This window comes from Epinephelus fuscoguttatus, linkage group LG11 (genome assembly GCF_011397635.1).
Source record: "Epinephelus fuscoguttatus linkage group LG11, E.fuscoguttatus.final_Chr_v1".
Taxonomy (NCBI): Eukaryota; Metazoa; Chordata; class Actinopteri; order Perciformes; family Serranidae; genus Epinephelus; species Epinephelus fuscoguttatus.
In genome coordinates, this window is record NC_064762.1 from 24,541,687 (window position 1) to 24,560,932 (window position 19,246).

General features: G+C 40.2%; 1 protein-coding gene across 8 annotated transcripts in view; it reads right to left on the bottom strand.

Moving 5' to 3' along the window:
- The window catches only part of sipa1l1 (signal-induced proliferation-associated 1 like 1), a 128,401-nt gene that overhangs the window by 55,755 nt on the left and 53,400 nt on the right, over positions 1-19,246 (bottom strand). For 4 of the 8 annotated variants that reach the window (XM_049589536.1, XM_049589532.1, XM_049589535.1 and 1 more), the window contains one exon: positions 15,490-15,560. The gene's annotated coding sequence lies outside the window, so the exon portion shown is untranslated. Of the gene's footprint in view, positions 1-5,021; positions 5,079-15,489; positions 15,561-15,827; positions 15,981-19,246 lie in introns of all 8 variants that reach the window. The other 4 variants (XM_049589538.1, XM_049589539.1, XM_049589540.1 and 1 more) reach the window with 3 other exon arrangements.

Below are 19,246 nucleotides of genomic sequence, written 5' to 3' on the forward strand. Positions count from 1 at the left end.
CATTGCACATCTCAAAAATTCAGGAAAGTGAGATGCAAAATTGTTGAAGCATTCTTTTGAGGTAGTCATGCATTTATTTCTGTGGAGTATTTCTACCGCATTCAAGAGAACTGTGTCAACTAAATAACTTGACAAGTAAAATCAGAGATGCTTCAAGATTTAATTCTTGTTGCCATCACTAGGGGAGTCCAGTCTGTCTTGTTTGGATTTTTCTTCGTAATATTAAAGCAACCATGACACATCTGACCTGGCTGTCAAAGCTGTTGGACAGCCAACGCAATGTGGAATTTCCCATGAAGGGCTCAGGAGATTAATGTAATATAAAACCATATGTACAAAAGCAAAACAATGAAACAAACAATGAAAAACTGACGTGACAGCTACTGGCTAACACAGCCAGTAAAATGGAAGAGCTGAGAAAAGACTTCAGTTTGCTTGAGTATGTGTTTGTCCATAATAGTGCAATGCCTCTCCTCCAGACCACACTTTGTATCGCCATGGAGATAAGGACTTGTACAGTACATGTTTCTGTCAGGGTGTGTGTATGTGTGTGTGTGTGTGTGTGTGTGTGTGTGTGTGTGTGTGTGTGTGTGTGTGAAAGAGAGAGAGACAGACAGACAGACAGACAGAGGACGATTGATTCCTTCCCACAGACCTCACTGTGAATAGGTACACAAAATTCAAAAACCTTACTGCTGAGTTTCTCACATGTAATTATTAATGCTTTAAGCAGCAAAAACAGACCATCAATCATTTCTATACTCTGGGCTTGTTTTAGAAATGCAGGTCTTAAAACAAGGAACATTTCTGTTCCTGAAATGTGCTCAGGGGTTTGGAGGAAGAATGGATGAAATGGGGGTTACGAAAAGCTCAATCAATCAATTAAAAATTAAGACGTTTATCAACACAAACAATACAAAAAACAAACAATAACAAATTGTCAAATACACGCACCCACACGCAGTTTGAGTGAAGTAAATAACGTCTTTAGAAAGCTGGTGCTCCTCTGTGGAAGCCTCTCGCCCAGACTTTCCAGTGATCATGGCAGCAGTGATTGTCTGTTAAATCAGTCTGTAAATAATATTTTGACATCATTATTATTATGATAATCATTATTACGTTAATGGCATCCGAAGATATTGATGCATAGAACAGGTGACAGTCTGCAGTCGTTCTCAAAACGCACTTCTGTCACACACTTCAAAAGCAACTTTCAATAATTTACTTTACAAAACGGGGGAAACAAACATGAACAAAAACGGTTCCATAATTCATATTAAATTCAAAAGATAACGAAAAAAACAGCTACAAGTGAGAGGGAATAGTGAGACTTGGTCAAATCCACAGCCTTAACCCATCCGACACTGTTAGACTGACTCACCAGCAGACATCACTACATGAGGGTATACAGTATTCAGTACTTTGACAAACAAAGTCTGCCATTGTTCTGCCACGATGTTCTTGGTGCAAAGCCAGCATTTATACTTTGCCATGTGTGGCTTATTGCAATCAGGGGCAAATCAGTGGCAAACTGCACTCAGCTGCCAAACTTTGTGGGCGTGTTTTCACTGGTATATCATTAGCGCAATATCCTTTGTGAATAGGACGTCAAGACGGAGCAAACTGCGGGTGCAAGTGAAGTGCAATTCAAGGTGCTATCAATGACCGCAGTTCATTCTTTGTGAATTCGGCCCTAAGTTTCTTATAACTTTAGGCTATGTGTCATACAAAGTGTGGGTTAATTTTATTTTTTATAATACTGTAGCGTCCGCCAGGACGTGTGGAAAGGATGACGCAGTTATTCTGCAATTAAACCACTGTTTATTACTGAACAGTACAGGTTACTGTTGGCTGTAACCACGCCAAAACAACCAACAAACAACAACTTAGCTGTAACTCCAACTTTGCACTCCTGCTCTCTCCGCACCTCATTCAATCCCAAACATGCCATTAACTCACAGAATATTGACATTATAACAGAGCATTTACTGTAGGGTCGCTACAATACATAGCCTATAACGTTATCAAATCATAGCTTTAAAAAAAAAAAAAAAAAAAACATCATATCTGACCAGGCCCGGCCTGGGCCCGTCAGAGGGAGGGGGGCTCCCGGCCCGACCCGGCTTGGGCCCGCGGGCCGCGTTGGGCCGGGCTCGGGCTCGGGCTCGAGCAGAGAATCTAAGCTCTACATACCGTACAGCTTGATGGGCTTAACATGAAACCTAATCATTTCCATTAACTTTAAAGGTCCAAATAGGGAAATAAATGCCTTAATATCTAACGTTACTCTCCACTTCCTCAGTTAGAAATCATAGTCTTGTAATATATCCAAGCACAACTTTCAAGGCCATAAAGAATATCCAGTATACTTCAAACTTTTCAATACTTGTTCCTCTGTTCTGGACTGGTTTCTAAGCAGCGTATGGAGCATTACACTGCGGTCAAACAATGGCCAAATTAGTACAAAACATTATGACGATGATATGATGACAAAACAAATATTCATTGCAGTGCTTTTTCAACAAAGCGCAGTCATGTTCATTGCTGAGCTAACACATCTCTGAGCTGAGCCACAGTGTAAATAAAGGTTATTATTATGCTTTATTATAGGTTTTCTTTATTGATAAAAAAATATATAGGGTTTCTTATGGCTGTAAACAAACATATACAGCCATATTCTTGCAACAGCACAAAAAAAAAATACAAAAAAACTTTAAAGACGTACATGTAATTATATAATTGCTAATCTAGAACAACACTGGCACAGAGCTGCAGAACTTTAAGCCCTGGAAAAAACACAGATCTCTCATAAATCCAAAACAATCTGCATGGATCAATGCCACAAGTTGTCTGACAAGGCACTTTTTGTGAAGTGGCTGCACTGGCCCTTTAACAAAGATCTGAGGTGATGTGTTGGAGCCTTCTGCAGCTTTGTAGGCAGTACTTTGTAACTACAGTATCTCCTCCACTCTTGCGCTGTTTGTCACTTGTTTAGATGGGTCTGTTGGAGCAGCATAACATCCTAGTGTGGGCTTTGGTTAGGCTTTAAACACCCAAGTGTTTGAAGTCTAATAGGCAGAAACTCAAAAGCAAAAACTCAGATTCTTTCCTATTTCACAGCCAGGTGTTGGTGAGCATATGTGAGTCAGAACGGCAGATTTACATTCGCAGAGACACACACTGCATAGGCGGGAATGTTTTTGATATGCTAAAGAGGCCTCTCAGTTTTCAATTGGAGTTTACATTAAATTGCAAACTAGAATTATCGCCTCGCAGTTGTTTGCCTCTGCAAACCCATCAAGTTGCAGTTACTTTACATCTATTTTTGTGAAAACATAAATGCTTCATACACATCCTCCCCGTGGCAGCACGTGAGATCTATATAATCAGCACACTTTCATGGTGGACACCAAAGATTAGAGTCACCAATTCAGTATCGGAGATATGATGTTGAGTACTGGCCAGAAAAGTGTTTTTTCACACATTATGATGTCACAGTGAGGTTGACCTTTGACCTTTTGGTTATAAAATGTCATCACTTCATCATTACATCTTAGTAGACATTTGTCTCTTGTCATAATTAGCATATGAATGTTTAAAACGTGTTTTTGGAGGTCACAGTGACCTTGATCTTTGACCAATCACCAGATTCTTATCATTTCATTCCTAAATCCAGTAGATTTTGTACCAAATTTGAAGAAATTCCCCTTAGGTGTTCCCCACTGCATTGTGTTCATGAGAGTAAGATAAATGCAAGGTCACAGTGACCTAGATTTTTGACCTTTGAGCACAAAAATCTAATAAGTCCATATTTAAGGCAAAGACGTTTGTGCCAAATTTTAAAAAAATTCCCTGAAGGCATTCAGATATCACATTCATGAGAATGGGATGGCCGGAAAGATGGAGAGACGGACAGACGTACATATGTACAACCCGAAAAAATAATGCCTCTGATTATGGCTAGCCGATGCGGAGGCATAAAAACATACTGTAAATTGTACATACTGTGAAAGCTCACAAGCTGCCATGTGGGTTGTCTCAACTGGTGTATTAGGAGAACAGATATAAAATCATCTCGGGTGGAAAACATGAAAAAATTTCAATTAAATCTCAAACAATATTGTGAATTGTGCAACTAAGACAGCATGAATACAATCCCCAAGCCACATACACACACGAAATGAGACGCGGCTCCAACTAGAAAATGATGTTTTGATGCATTGGATGTGCTGAATGTGCATATTAAGGCAGTACAGGAGGAGGTGCACATTAATAATCCTCCAGGACTGTAACATGCTCATGTTTAACCCAAACAATGTGTCATGTGACTGCAGTTGGTTCGGATCGAGGTTGGAACGCGTAATGAAACACACAAATGAAACGCATTAGAGTTTGTTTGTAACCGGACCGAGACCACCTCTTCAGGAAGGTCTCAGTCTGGTTGTTTTGGTGCACACCCAAGTGCGATTGCTGTGTTCACACCTGCCCAAAAGAACCACACTTAGGGGGCAAACAAACTTGACTGAACCGAACCAAACAGGGCAGGTGTGAAAGCACCCTTAAAATCCTAATCTTAATCATAAGGAGTAGCTTCACAGATGTTCTTCTCACTAATCTCAAACGATCACACACTACAAGCTTTAGCGTATTACACACTTCGAGATATTATTTAGATTATCATACCAGAGAAAGCCAGTAACGTGATCTCAAGGGTAAGCAAAAAAAAAAAAAAAAATGAGGGGATAACATGCAGCAAAGGGCCCTAGGTTGAAAAGAAGGGCAAGGACAGGGCCTTTGTACATGGGGCGCCTGCTCTACAAGGTAAGCTGAAGGATGCCCCATAGGTGGCTTCTTGTACAAAAAGAGAGCAAAATTTAATTTTATTCCCCCAAAATTAGTCCAAGAGAAAATGTTTCTATGAGAAAGTAGAAAGTCAAAAAGTAGGAACACAGCATTGCCCTCCACTGTAAGTCAATGACACCTCTGAAATCACACTCAAGAAGTATATCCCAAATAACTACCTGCAGAGTGCCTTTCTCTTTCTCCGCTGAGGCCTGGGTAGTGCTCTTTAATGAGAGCTGGAAGACAATGAGAAAAACAGTGAAAGAGAGGAGGAGTTAGAGAACAGAGTGAGAGGGGTGAAGATTATACTGTATGTTAGGTAGGGAGACTGGGAATTGAAACGAATGAATGTGGCGTAGCGTGCCTCTCTGCAGTCGCAGAGGACCAATTACACTGACAGATACTCAGTAACCTTTAGCAGTGTCTAAATGAGGTCGATTCCTGAGGTAAATATGTAGCATCACTGCTCAATGGAGCAAAGTGCTGCCAGGGTTGTCTTCTGGACCAGTCGACTGGAAACTGTTAACACAGAGACTTATTTGCATCTTACTCATAATGGTGGCTGGAACCATGAGCACGACATTACCAAACATCAAAGTGCTGTTTTAATATTCTACCGAGCATTTGATATTACTGATACAAATCTGGTAATTTACTGGAGAGTGAGTTTAAAAGCCAATTCTCTACAGACGGATATGTGCTAAAAAGACTGTAACTTTGGATGGTACATAGTTATTTCATGTCACTCATTTAGTAGTTCATTTAAAACAGGAGCGGTGTACAGTAAATGTGTTACACCAGATGTAGCACACTGCTAATTTCCATCTGGTGTCCTGGGTGTGTATATAATACACATAACAATATAAAAATGATAATACTACTTAACATTAATGAATACACCCGTAGGAAAGGCCTCAATGACAACAACTGTCTGTTTTTAAAATAATTTAAACTCATTTAAACTGACTAAAACTACACTAAAATACACTCTCTAATACTTGCAGGGATAGCATGACGTTATTTTGTTGCTGTAATAAAAAAAGAGCAGTTTAAGAAACTTTTGTTGAGCATGTCAATAGTTAATATTCCTCAATATTAATTCATTATTTAAGTGCTGAATTCTCTCAGTGTTTGTTTGGATTTAGACACTTTTAACATTTTGCCTGTTCAACTGATCTGCTGTGTCTCTAGGCTTCAATTAAGGACTAGTCCACATGTACACAAGTGTACCTGAAAATGTGGCTTACAAAATATAAATTTTTAAGTTGGGAAAATATGATCAAATTTGGCGATATTTTACTTGTATATAAGAGTCTTCATGGCCTGGCACCCCCTCCACTCAAAGAATTCATTAAACAAATTCAAAACTCATCTACCAGATCTACCTCCAGGGGGGATTGTAAAATACCATACAGGAAGAGTGCCTTTGGGCAGTCAGCCTTTTCCTATCAAGCAGCACACACCTGGAACACAGTACCCATAGAACTCGGGAACATCACATCTCTTAACTCATTCTCCAAATCAATAAAACAGTGGTTATTGGACAATCAAACCTGTTATCATGATCTGAATTAGTGGCTATGTCCTCATTTTTCATAACATATTTTAGGACTTAGCTGCTCTGTATAGTACGTTCTCTCACTGTCTTGCTAATTGTGCTCATGTGCTGTGGCTTTTGTCTATGTGATTTGCTTTGCGAATTTGTGTGTCTCTTTTTGGCTGTGTGTTTTGGTCTGTGTTATGTTCTACTTTTTTTTTTTAATGTTTTTGTTGTATGGTTAGGTTACTTTATTAATAGGCTTTAAATCTTGCTGTTTCTGTTATGTGCTTTGTTATGTGCTTTTGTCTGTGGTTATGTACTTGCTCTGAGCTTATGTGCTTTCTATATATGTTTATCTGCCTTTCTATGGACATGCCATCAATTCGCTTTTATCCGTGCTTATGTGCTTTTGTACTTCTGTACGTTATTTTAATGCCTGTTCATATATATATGTATATACCATCAACCTGCCAGGGACTGCAGATGAAAATTAGCCTGTATGGCTAAATCTGGCACATTTAAGTGATCATGTTAATTAATGTGCACTGTCCCTTATTAAATAAAATAAACATAAACATAAGTGATAAACCCGTCACATAATCAGGACTAGTCTGCTAGAAAGCCATGGTTTTGCTGAATGAGCAAGTCGAGTGAGTTTGTTTGAGTGTGTGTGGCCTGTTACATGCAGTTCATATATCATTTAAATGTGTTTTCCCTTTCAGGTCTGTCATCATCTAATGGCATTAGTATAGCTGGTCTCTTATTTTATTTAGGCCTGTTGATGTATTATTTTGAGGCAATTAGTATTTGTTCTAGGCAGTGTTAGGAACGCCAACCTCTGATACAGTTTTATTTTTAGGTAGTTAAAACCTACAACAGTGCCGTCTTGATTCTCCTGAGCCTCGTTTTGTGCTGATATGTGGGCATATGTGAGGTTTAATGTTATATTGTCAACTTGTAATTAGCCACGTGGCAGTGCATCTGAGGTGATAATGCAGAGTAATGCAAAAGTAATATAACAAGTAGGGTTACAAATTATTTTCTACACGGAGAAATAAAGTTAAGTAATGCATTCTGTTTTTGAGTAAAATACCAAACACTGCTGAAAACAGACCTTCTGGAAAACTCCATCAAGGGTGACATCAGAGACTTGTTTTCAATTTTCTGACATGTAGACAGGGAGGTTTTGGCTTGAGAAGTGAGAGTGCACGCTGTTATCTCCTTTGTGAAGCTTCACAAATGAGGCAACATTTCATGCACTGGCAGACATGGCCAAAATAGTGCTGGTTCTAACCTTGCTAACAGAAGTCTTTACATGTTTACACATACATGTACACTTATTCTTCCACTATATTGAGGAACAAAGGCTTCAGAATGCACTACCTAGATCCCTGCTCCAGATACTCTTCCTGTGCCAGCTTTTTTCAGGTTTCCAAATGGCAAACTTCTTCTTTTTCATCGTCTTCTTCGTCTGGCTTTAGGGTTAAAGTTATACCACTGTCTGTTGGTTTGGCATTTTCTTGAAAGTGTTTCAGTTGTGTTTATGTGTTTTCATTTTGACAGATTTTTTGTAACACTGCATGTGTGGACGGGATTTTTTTTTTTTTTTTTTTTTTTTTTTAAACAGCAAAGGGGGCATAATTACGGTCTTCAAAAATACCCATGTACATATGGACTTTAAGTGTACCGACTGAACAACCTCTCAATATGCGAAACAGGTGGAACAAAATTACACAGCTCCTTTCCAAGAGCCTGTTAATGAATTTACAGTTGCATATCAGTTTATTTTTATGAAATTATAAGAAACTATGCAGCCCATAAAATAAAGTATTACCAAAAATGTTGATGAAGAATGAATTACAGTGAATTATTTATGAATTTCAGTCTGCCTGAGCATCTGAGGAACTCCACCTTAGTGGACATTTTTAAAAGAAACCTTAAAGGGATAGTGCACCCAAAAATTAAAATTCAGCTATTATCTACTCACCCATATGCCGATGGAGGCTCAGGTGAAGTTTTAGAGTCCTCACATCGCTTGCGGAGATCCCAGGGGGGGAGAGAGGGTAGCAACACAACACAACCTAATGGAGGCTGACGGTGCCCCAGATTCAAACGTCCAAAAACACATAATTGAAACCACAAAATATCTTCATACTGCTTGTCTGTAGAGATCCAAGTGTCCTGAAGCCCCGACATAAAAAGTTGTTTGGAAAAACGTCATCTGAACTCTGTTTTTAGCCTCATTGTAGCCTGTAGCTCTAACTGCCTCTCTGTGCCTCACGACACTTAGATCACTACGGACGAGCAGTATGGAGATACTTTGTGGTTTCAATTATATGTTTTTGGACGTTTGAATCTGGGGCGCCGTCAGCCTGCATTAGGTGGAGTTATGTTGCTACCCACTCTCCCCTGGGATCTCCGCAAGGGATGTGAGGACTCTAAAACTTCACCTGAGCCTCCATTGGCATATGGGTGAGTAGATAATGGCTGAATTTTCATTTTTGGGTGCACTATCCCTTTAAGATATCTTTTTAGCTTGGCTTTTACTTTATACTCCTCATCATTTATTGCCCTTGTTTTAAAGTCATCTTTGGCATTTTCGACCTTTTTTTTGTACTTATTTGTTCTTTTAAATGTTATTTAATTTAACTATTTTATCGTTTATTGCTGTAAGGTCTAGCTATTCACTTGTTACTTTTTCTGTGCTCTTCTACACCTGCTCTGTGGAGCACTTTGGGTTGTATGACTGTATGAGAGGTGCTATATAAATTAGGTCTGATTTTAATGATTCACCAATGAGTGAAATGTCATGAGGGTGTCATGATTTTTACAACATTGACATGAAAATATTTAAACCACAGTATGTGCTTACACTTGATTAATATGTTTCTGGTTGCTACAGTGCAAGGTTGTTGTCGAGCAGCACAGGTGTGTCAGTACGTGCACTGTGTGACTGTGAATCTGCTCCAGTGCACAGTGAGTCACACGCACCTGAAAATTACAGAGCAGACAAACTGACTGACTAACTGGCTGAAAGAGGCCAGTGCCGAACAATGAAAGGAGACACAGTCATAGATAGACTTGAAAAGAGAGGGCACAAAAAGTTGAGCAGAAGATTTGTGAGTGTGAGTGTGAGTGTGAGTGTGAGTGTAGTTCAGGTGCAGAGACCTTAAAACGCTGTAGGCTATCCTCTATTTCCTGTCCCCATTCTCAAAAATACTGTAATTTGGAGCTGGTTAATATTTTCAGACAATTGCAGAGTGCTTAGTGTTTGTTATTCATTAATCAGCCTGTATTGTAGTGGAAGAATACAGACAGTTTTTTTTTCAGAGCTGTAGTTAGTGCCGATCACCACCTTGCAATCACACAGCAGTCCTTTAATGACAGAAGTTTGGAGGCAGGAAACAAAAAAAGGACATTTAAAGAAACAAAAGAAGAGAAAATAATAAAAACTGTCAACAAAGTTTCAATCGTGCTGCTTTTTATATGACCAAATCTATGACAATTATACACCTGTCGTCCCCCCCCCCCCCCCCCCCACCCCCCCCCCCCACACACACACACACACACACACACACCCATCATTACCACACCAACTGGTGAGTCGAGTCAAGTCACGGCATGTTTTCTGTAAATCCAGACAACACATGCAACAGAGACTGTTTGAGACCCAGCCCATGCTCTCTAAGACGACAAGGAGGAGGAAGTAAGATCCTTTAGACAAAAAAATAAAAAATAAAGGAAGGAACCTCTCAAGAGGAAATTCAAAAAGAGATCCCCCTTCTTGGATGGCTGGGGGTGTGACAGAGGCTGTATGTGGGGAAATGGCAATTATAAAAAAAATCAGAAAGAGAGAGCGACACTGACTAAAACTTTGACAGCATGTCGTCTAAAACACCTGCTGCCAAGATGCTGCTGGGCATAGGTGTGACCGTTAAGGCAAGACATGTATCTGTGTGGCTGTGTGTGTGTGTGTGTGTGTGTGTGTGTGTGTGTGTGTGTGTGTGGGAGTAGAGCCACTGCAGGTAATACAAAGAACCTTAGGAACAAAAAAAACATGGACAAATTCCAGTTAATGACTCAGGCGTTTGGTCTCTTTCTCTGTCTCACACACAAGTACACTCAAACAAAGTACCCAGATGATGACAAATGTTGCATCACATTATTATTTTCTCACCATCGTCTTTCCCAGGCTCAGTGTCATTAGTGTCTCACTTTGCAGTTGGTTATAAACTTTGTACGGGAACTCTTCAGTCATATTCAAATGTGATTGAATATAAACTACTTGCAAAATGTTCCACAGTAGTAATGAGAGTTGTAAGTGTTTGTCTGGGAATTGCAGTTCACAAAAACATCAGCGACGACTGCTCTGCACCAAAGACGCTCCCAAAATAAACATATTAAAACGAGCTGCAGGTACTCTAAAGCTCTTGTGTGTCAGAATGTAACGGTAGTGGCCCGGTGTTCTACATAGCCATTTGAAAGCCAAACAGCTTTTTAATCTCAGCTTGTCTGTGTGTAGATGAGGAAATGGCAGGCCGAGACACAGAGGGAAGATAAGGCGAGAAAAAAATAAATAAATCAAACATTATTCTCTTTGAAAGTTGCCAGGCAGCAGGCAGTCCAATGTGTTGGAGTTTCAGCTCAGAGCATTTCAAAGTGAAATTGTAATTGTGTGGAAAGATAAACGTGCTCGGCTGTTTTTTTTCCTCCCTCTGCAGAGCCCGGCAGTGGGGTGGGGTCTCCTCTCCGGCTCACTGAGAAGTAAAAAGGGGCTTTTTGGGTGCTCTGAAGTCTGCCGATGTTGTCTTTTTCTCTCAAGTGTGAAATTGCGAAGGCGTTCTACAGCGTTCACTCCCCTATCCCTGGCTATCACAGGATGGCAATGGAGGCAGAGAGGAGATGAGCATAGAAATTTGACCGAGTGATGAGAGGTGTGTGTGTGTGTGTGTGTGTGTGTGTGTGTGTGTGTGTGTGTGTGGTAACGATGGTTACAATGAGTAGCTGTCATTTAATAGTGGAATATTTGAATTTTGTTCTTGTTCCAGGTACCTAAAAAGGTTTTGATAAGGTTTAAACATCACTATAAAAGACCTAAAAACTGGTCTTATCCATAAAAACCTTTTCCAGCCTGCTTTACTTGACCCTGCACTTATATACAAAGCTTGGTGCACTTCAAATACCTTATAATGTGTAGCTGTTCTGTGTCATTTGAACAGCTCTCTGCAAAGTTCAATCTACCAAATATCAGTTTTTTCAGGTACTTGCAACTCAGACATTTTCTTCACTCTCAGATATCAAACTTCCCTGAACCGCCTGATATGAACACCGCTGATGATATTCTTTGCTCAAACCCGTCGCACAAACATTTGTTATCCACTATCTATAGCCCTGTTTCCACCTAGCAGTACAGTTCAGTTCAGTTTAGTATACTTTTTTTCTGTTTCCACTAGGGCCGTAACGGTACATGTATTTGTGTCGAACCACTCGGTACGCGACTTTCGGTTCAGCATGACCCTGTACCGAATTATTGGATATTATTTTATTTTATTTTATTTTATTTTAATTCCATTTTTGCGAGCCGAACCATTTAAAATATCTAGTTAACCGGTAACCGAATATATTCGGCCGAATATTGCAAAAAAACACACATTCGGTATTCGGTGGAATAAGTTAAAAGCAAGGCTGAATAATAGCGGCGTGTTTTGATAACGCAATCAAACAGCGTGCCGTGACGGGCGGAGTAAAATGTCGGCAGTGTGGCGATCCGCCCGTCACGGCACTCGCATTTGCGACTAAAAATAGTTTTGAGCGAGCAAAATAGGCTTAAATTATTCAGCACGCTGTGCGAGCAGCCTACAGATGTCAACCAGCAGCAGAAACGAAAGCCGAATCCCATCGGTTGTGGGTTGTACGGGGGTCAGAGACACAGATAGTAACAGTAATGTATTCCTGTCAAATACGGCGGCCATCGGCTTACCGGGTGACGGAGAAGTCGGCTCCAATAATATCCTCTTCTTGGTGTCATGACTGCCCAGAAGTACCTCAACAGCCAAGCCAGCCGAACACAGGTATGTGATGTGTCAGAGGAGAAACAAGCCATTCACATTTCTCTCTTTCCGGCAGTAACGGCCCACAAACCTCACCGCACTTTAGGGACTGTTCTTTACTTATGAAGGGACTTGTCAGGGGAGGAGGGTGGCTGGTTGATTCTTATTTTATTTATTTATTTTATTTTGATCCCCCCTATGTTAATCACTTATTGATGCGTTTTTGAAGTATGAATAAGTCAGTAAGTAATTTATCCCATTGAAATATCATTGATGTAGCCTATAATAAAAAAGTGATTTATCTTTTTATAAATGACAAAAGGCACATCTGCGTCATTTTCGCTGTGGTATCGTGATACTACTCAGAACCATGATATTTTCATTGGTATCGCACAGTGGGTCCCAATTTTGGTACCATGACAACACTAATCTGGAGGGGGTTCATCTGCAAAAACTACTGAAAAACTAAACAATGATATTCAGTATTCGGTACTCAGTATTCGGCCAAGCGTTTAATATTATTCGGCTTTGGCTTCGGCCACAAATTTTCATTTCAGTGCATCCCTACTTTGGTTTCAGGGTAAAATACGAAGATGGAAATAAACAAGTGGACAAGACAAAGCAGTGTGCCGACACTGCAGAACAGCGGTCGGGTATGTACTTGGAAACACGTCTAACATGCTAACGCATCTAAAGCGACACCACCCGAGTTTGAACGTTAATCGGCACGACTAGAAAAAGCAATCTGGTGCAAACTACGATATCGTCGTCGTTTAAAAAGAAAGAGCATTTCCCTGACCACTGCGCTAAAGAAATAATCAACGCCATTGGAGTTGAGTAAAATTGTTTAAGCTGCACTTTAGATATAAGCATGTTTTGTTTACTGCACTTTAACAAAGTGGGAAAGCTAAGTAAGTTCCTTGTAAAACTGAATCTGAGCAGGCTTTAAAGCTGACCAGCTGCACTATACTTTTTATTTTAATTGAGTAAAACTGTTAAAGCAGAAATTTATATTTATATTTTTCATTCAAAAAATGTGTTAAAAAAACAGCAGGATTTTATTTTTCACTTTTATATTTCTATTTTCATTCAAACAATGTGAAAAAGCAGGATTTTATATATATTTGTTTCATTCAAAAATTGTGTAAAAAGAGTTAACTGCTGTGGTGGTATGTTTTAATAAGGTTACCAATAAGTAAAAGATATTTAATAGTTGTCTATTTTTTTCATTACTGTACCGAAAAAAAAACCGAACCATGACTTGTGTACCAAGGTACGTACCGAACCGTGACTTTTGTGTACCGTTACACCCCTAGTTTCCACTGTGAAAAGCTGTGGATGGTCCCAATGGAACTGTTCCCAGTTGTGGTCCCCCCTCTGTTGGGATACCTAGCACACAGATCTGGTGTTAAAAGGTGGAGGTGTGAACACTCCAGTCTGTTGATTGGTCAACAGAGGACGGTCACTCTGCTCAGGGCTGAGCTGTGGCTGGTGGAACGTTAACTTGTAATGTTACTCAATGCATGAGTTGACGATGTGACTCAATCAACACACCTTAAATTTCACTGTGACAACTTTGACCATTACTTTAGTTTTTATATGACATACACTTTTAGTAATGAGTGGATCTTCCAGTGTTTATATATGTTTATTTGGACCGGGTTATGTGAATGGCATATATTCTAATCCTCACTTGGAGAAAAAAGAAAGCATCACAGAGCGTTGTTCCTGAGGGCTATGGCAACACTAAACCCCTGAGCTTGCCTCAGAAGGACTAAATGCACAAACCTGCTATTTTCTATTATCCCATGGAGAGAGACTCTCACTGCAGCCTGTTTTAATTTGTTCAGAAAATGTTGGGGCGTAACTAAACCAGGTAACCGGGAAATACAGTGAGTGCTGGACGGAGCAGTGAGTGACAACAACCCCGCCCACATTTAAGAGTACTGTTTGCAGTGGAAACGCTAGGGTCTAGGTATCATCTCTGAAGGGTTACTTTTGGTTCCAGAGGTACCATGCCAAAAGTGTTTGGTAGAAATGAGGCTGTACTGGATGTGTTTGAGCCTTAAAAATACTGGAGGGATGTTTTCCAAACCCTATCCTCCATCCTCAACTTTGTCTTGCAACCCAACCCTCTGGTCACTCTGTCTGGCACTACCACAGAGAATGGTGTACACCTGACTCCAATCCAATGCTGTACACTATCATTTGCCTCTCTGCTGGCCAGATGGGCAGCTCTAATCAGATGGAGGGATGCTGCCCTGCCCACACATGCCCAGCGACTGAGGGACATTATGTCCTGCCTTAGTCTTGAAAAGATCAGCTACTCAATTTGTATCTCAGATATAAAATACCAAAAGGTTTGGGGCTCCTTTCTGAAATACTCCCAGAGCTGTCAGCTTATCTTAAGATTTTGTGTTTGTCTTTTGTTCTTGGTGCTTTCTGTCAGTGTATACTCTGATAAAGTGCCTCATCATTCTCAACCTGCCTTTTGCACAGGCATCTCTCCCCCTCGCTTTTGATATTGAGCCTGACTTACAGCTCATCTGTCATTTTTTGTACTATTCAGGATAAGGAGGACCATCCTGTTGACAATATTCCGGCTGTTAATAGGGGTTGGTGGAATGGGGAGGACTGTGATTGGGTTTCTTGCTTTGTTCCCTGTCATATGTATACTTTAAGTTTGATACCTGTTGTGACCCTTCATACTGAACAATGACCGCCAACAGATTTAATGTCAAACATATTTATTCTGAATCCTCAAACAGCAGCAGTAATACCCAGGGGCACGGTTAGCTCGACACCAGTGAGTAGCAAAGAGCTGCAGTCAGGGCCTTTACAATCCATATGAAGGCTCTGTCTCCATTTTAAGTCCTCAGTCAAAAATATATAACTTCTCATTTCCATACTTGGAACTCATTTCTTCATGACTCCATTGACACTTGCATTAATTTCATTGTGACTCATAATTTACTGAACTCCTCTTTTTGTTTTGTTTTTTTTTGTTGTTTGTTACCAAAGCTGGCATATGCGGATGCTTTATGAAAATACTCTTACCTGGCCTTGACACAAAAACAGCTGCTCTCCTTTGACTGTGGGTGGCTGGATCTCTTGTTCAGACAAAGCACCTAAAAAGATGAAAAGAAGATGAAATGCCCAACGTTGCCAGAATCAACCTCAAACTGTTTCATCCTGACTAAATAAAGTCTGTTTTATTCTGAATCATGATAGATGTGATGAGCTGTGAAAATCCATCAAGTGACAACAGTCAGATCCACCTCAGGTAAGTAAAGGACCAGACGTGTACTCGACTGGCTGTATAAAGCATATATCAAAAACAAAAACAGTGTCTTCAATGTATAAAATGTATTTTTGTTAAACACATCTGCCCTGACCTGAAACAGTAATGTAACATTTTGTTCTTGCTGGCTTGAGAACACACAGTTTTCAATACTTTTCGGTGTCCCATGTCAGTGAACTTGTTAACACTCTGTTCAAACACTCCTCACTCCATCCCTCTGGATTAACAGCTATGATGATGCCTCCGTCTGTGGGGAAAAGAAGAGATAGGAGTGATAGGAAATGAAGGTGGGGGGGGGGGGGGGGTATTACGGGGGTTTAGAGGAGAGAGTGACTAAGGCTAAGTGCCACTTTGTTTTTTCGGTCCACAGCGTGCAACGATGACACAAATAGCATGGCCGTCATACTCCCCCTACATGCAAGTGTGTCAATGTTTGTTCCCACTGCAGAACTGTTGAAAAAGACTTCTTATTATACAAGTACACTGAGCATTTATACAGGAAGAGGTAGTTTACCACAGCATCACATGTATGACTGCTTCTTCTGCTCAGCAGTGCAGTTTATTCAAAGCCACAAACCATTTCCACAGCAAGACAACAATACCTGCTTTGCCCTCACGCATATGACATAACACGCACTTCCTTGCCTTCCTTCGACTGTGTCTCAGGGGTCCAACACTTTTGTTTCCTCTCCTCTCTACCGCCATGATGAAAGGAGATGTTTTTCTAGTCAATACACATCCACATTCCTTTATCAGGATGAAACAATTGAAGCTCTGGCGAAAGTTCAGTCAGGAGGACAATACATTTCATGCTCAGGCTGTACGTTTCTTTCTCAACCTGCAATTCACTCCTTGCACGTATGCTCACCCTCTATCTCTAGGTGTCATGGCCTGGGTAGGTCAACTGAGTCATCAGCTGATTCACAATCAACCAATAGCAAAGCCACACACCTTCTCTGTCAGCCTATCGTCTTACTGCTCCTCATTTTAAATATGGTAACGGATTCATCAGCCTCATCAGCCTCAGAGTCATCAGCCACCACCAGTGTCTGGACTCCATGAGGAATTTATCCTGCTGCCGCTCAGATGTCCCTCGATCACAAAACAACTTTCTTTGGTGTCCAAGCGCCAAAGACTTCTGTTAAATCTCAACCAGCACAAATCATCTGTTAATCTGTAAACTCATATTCTGTATTAAATATTATCTTCACTTCAATCTTTTGTTTCTCCTCATTGAAACAGATTCATATTGTGAAGATGAAGCACATGTGAAATACATGCAAATCTGAGTAACTCGATTACTAAAACTAACTTTGTTTAATCCATGTAACTATATACAGCAAAATAAATTTCACACTGATATTTACTACCGTCACACAAGGCACTGATGTTGTAGATAGGTTTGATGGTGCAGAACTGCAAAATGGAGGAAGAGAGAGAAAACAGGAAGGGGTGAAGACAAGCAACAGTCCAGAGAAAACAAAAGTGTACCAAGTTTGGGGACATTTCAAGATGAAAAAAAAATACTCTATGGCAACTTTTGAAAAACCAAACTAGCCAACACAGTATGACGTCAATGCTTCAGCATCTCAGCAGAAAGGCCCAGACACACAAAACCGACATCAGAGAACTAGTGGCGACGACAGCCCACTGCTGTGTCACCTCATATCACTGCGTCTTGGCCAAAAAATTGCACATGAACACACCAAACTAACAGCTAAAAAGTATGCATGTTCTGCACCTGCGTGAGAGGACATATAGGAGACCTTTCTTATTTCTCTTTTGTATATTTTGTATTGATCTTTAATAAAGTATTCTTATCTAATTACTTGATTTATTGGAATAATCGGTAGAATAGACCCTGTGTCCTCATATGAGGACATCACATTTCGGGTTTACTTCACCTTATACTTTCTTCGATTTAAACTTAGACCTGTTGTCCTCCTTCGTGGACGCTTTTTTGTGCCCTCTAGTGGTAGTAAGAGCACAATACATTAATCCATGTAAAAACAAGATGGCAGCCATCTCTGCCAAGTCAGTCTGCAGCTGATCCTGACACAAAAGTGGACAAGGAGCAAAACCTGATCACATTTTATGGTTGAAACTTGTTTATTTATAATTAATAATGTTTGTAGTTTGATATGGCAACACATTTGACCAATTTTAGCAACAGTAACAAGCTAAGACACTGTTAATTAGGAAGTACTCGTTTGAGGACATTGGGACTTAATTATCGTTGCCAATGTTTTGTTTTTATACCCATCGAGTCCTACTGATCCCAAATAGGTAGGAGGAATTCAAAATGTATACCAAACAAAAGTTCAGGTCTCAGGAGGATAATAATCAATAGCTGCTGCCCAATTATTTACTAAATGAAGTATTAATTCAAATGAAAAACATGCAGCATTTTGACAACACAACAAGGATATCTGTCCAGCAGTCCAATCCAATAAGCATTACATAACACCTTTGTGACATGTTGATGTGAACAGCTTTGTTTGTTTAACACTGACATGTGTTCCTGTTGGTTTGACAACACCAGTTCAATCATCATTGAACTAAACTTGTAACCACTGTTGATCTGTATCCAATCAAATCCCATATGAACTATTGAGCTACTGTGCTCTTCACCATCACACTGGCTTTTAACCGTTCACACAGAACGGTGGTATCTGGGTCGCGTGAGCTCTGATGAATCAGGTCCATACAGCCAATTGCCCTCCTAACGGGCTGATTTATTATTTATGGCAAGCAGAGAGGATTTTGGGAGGGTGGGGGTTGGTAGATAGGTAGAGTGATTTTTCCCTGCAGGCTGATGTGTTATTTTTAGACTGATAATAGTGATGTAACTATGTTACTTCACAACTGAAAGTATCACTGTCCATCTCATGTTAGATCTTTGAGTTATGCATGTTTGACGTGTCACTTTTATTTTTGACCGATAACATGGAGGAGTGTGGGCATGTCCTTAGGGTGCCTCCACTGCTCTTCCCAATAATACTGGTGACACAGCTGGCTCCACATTTAGGCTGCACTGGTTAATTTGAGCATGAAATATTTTACTGGTCAGATGTAAAACAAACATGCTCCACTGGTGACTGTGAGGTCCTCTTTGATCTGACTGACATTAATTTGTGTTGGCATCCAGAGCCCTGATTTTACAGTACATGGACTGTGCATATGTGCATGTTCAGTTTAGGATGATGAGACGCACATTTTAATGTTCCATGTTATTCTGCTGAAGAAACCCCATTAATCACAAGCACATTTAGTTCAGGCCGTCCACCCATCCATGACACAAGACAGGTGGCAGCTAAATGGCCTGATGAGGTACAGCACAAGTTCAAACATTTCCTGCACCACACTAGTGGTTAGAAAACGTCCTTGCCAAAAAAAAAAAATAATAATAAATTGCCTCAGCTAAAATGTGAGGTTTACATCACTGGTCACATTTTGCCAAAAGCTAGAGGGATGACATACTTTTATGCAATCCTATAATTGGCCTGACTGGAG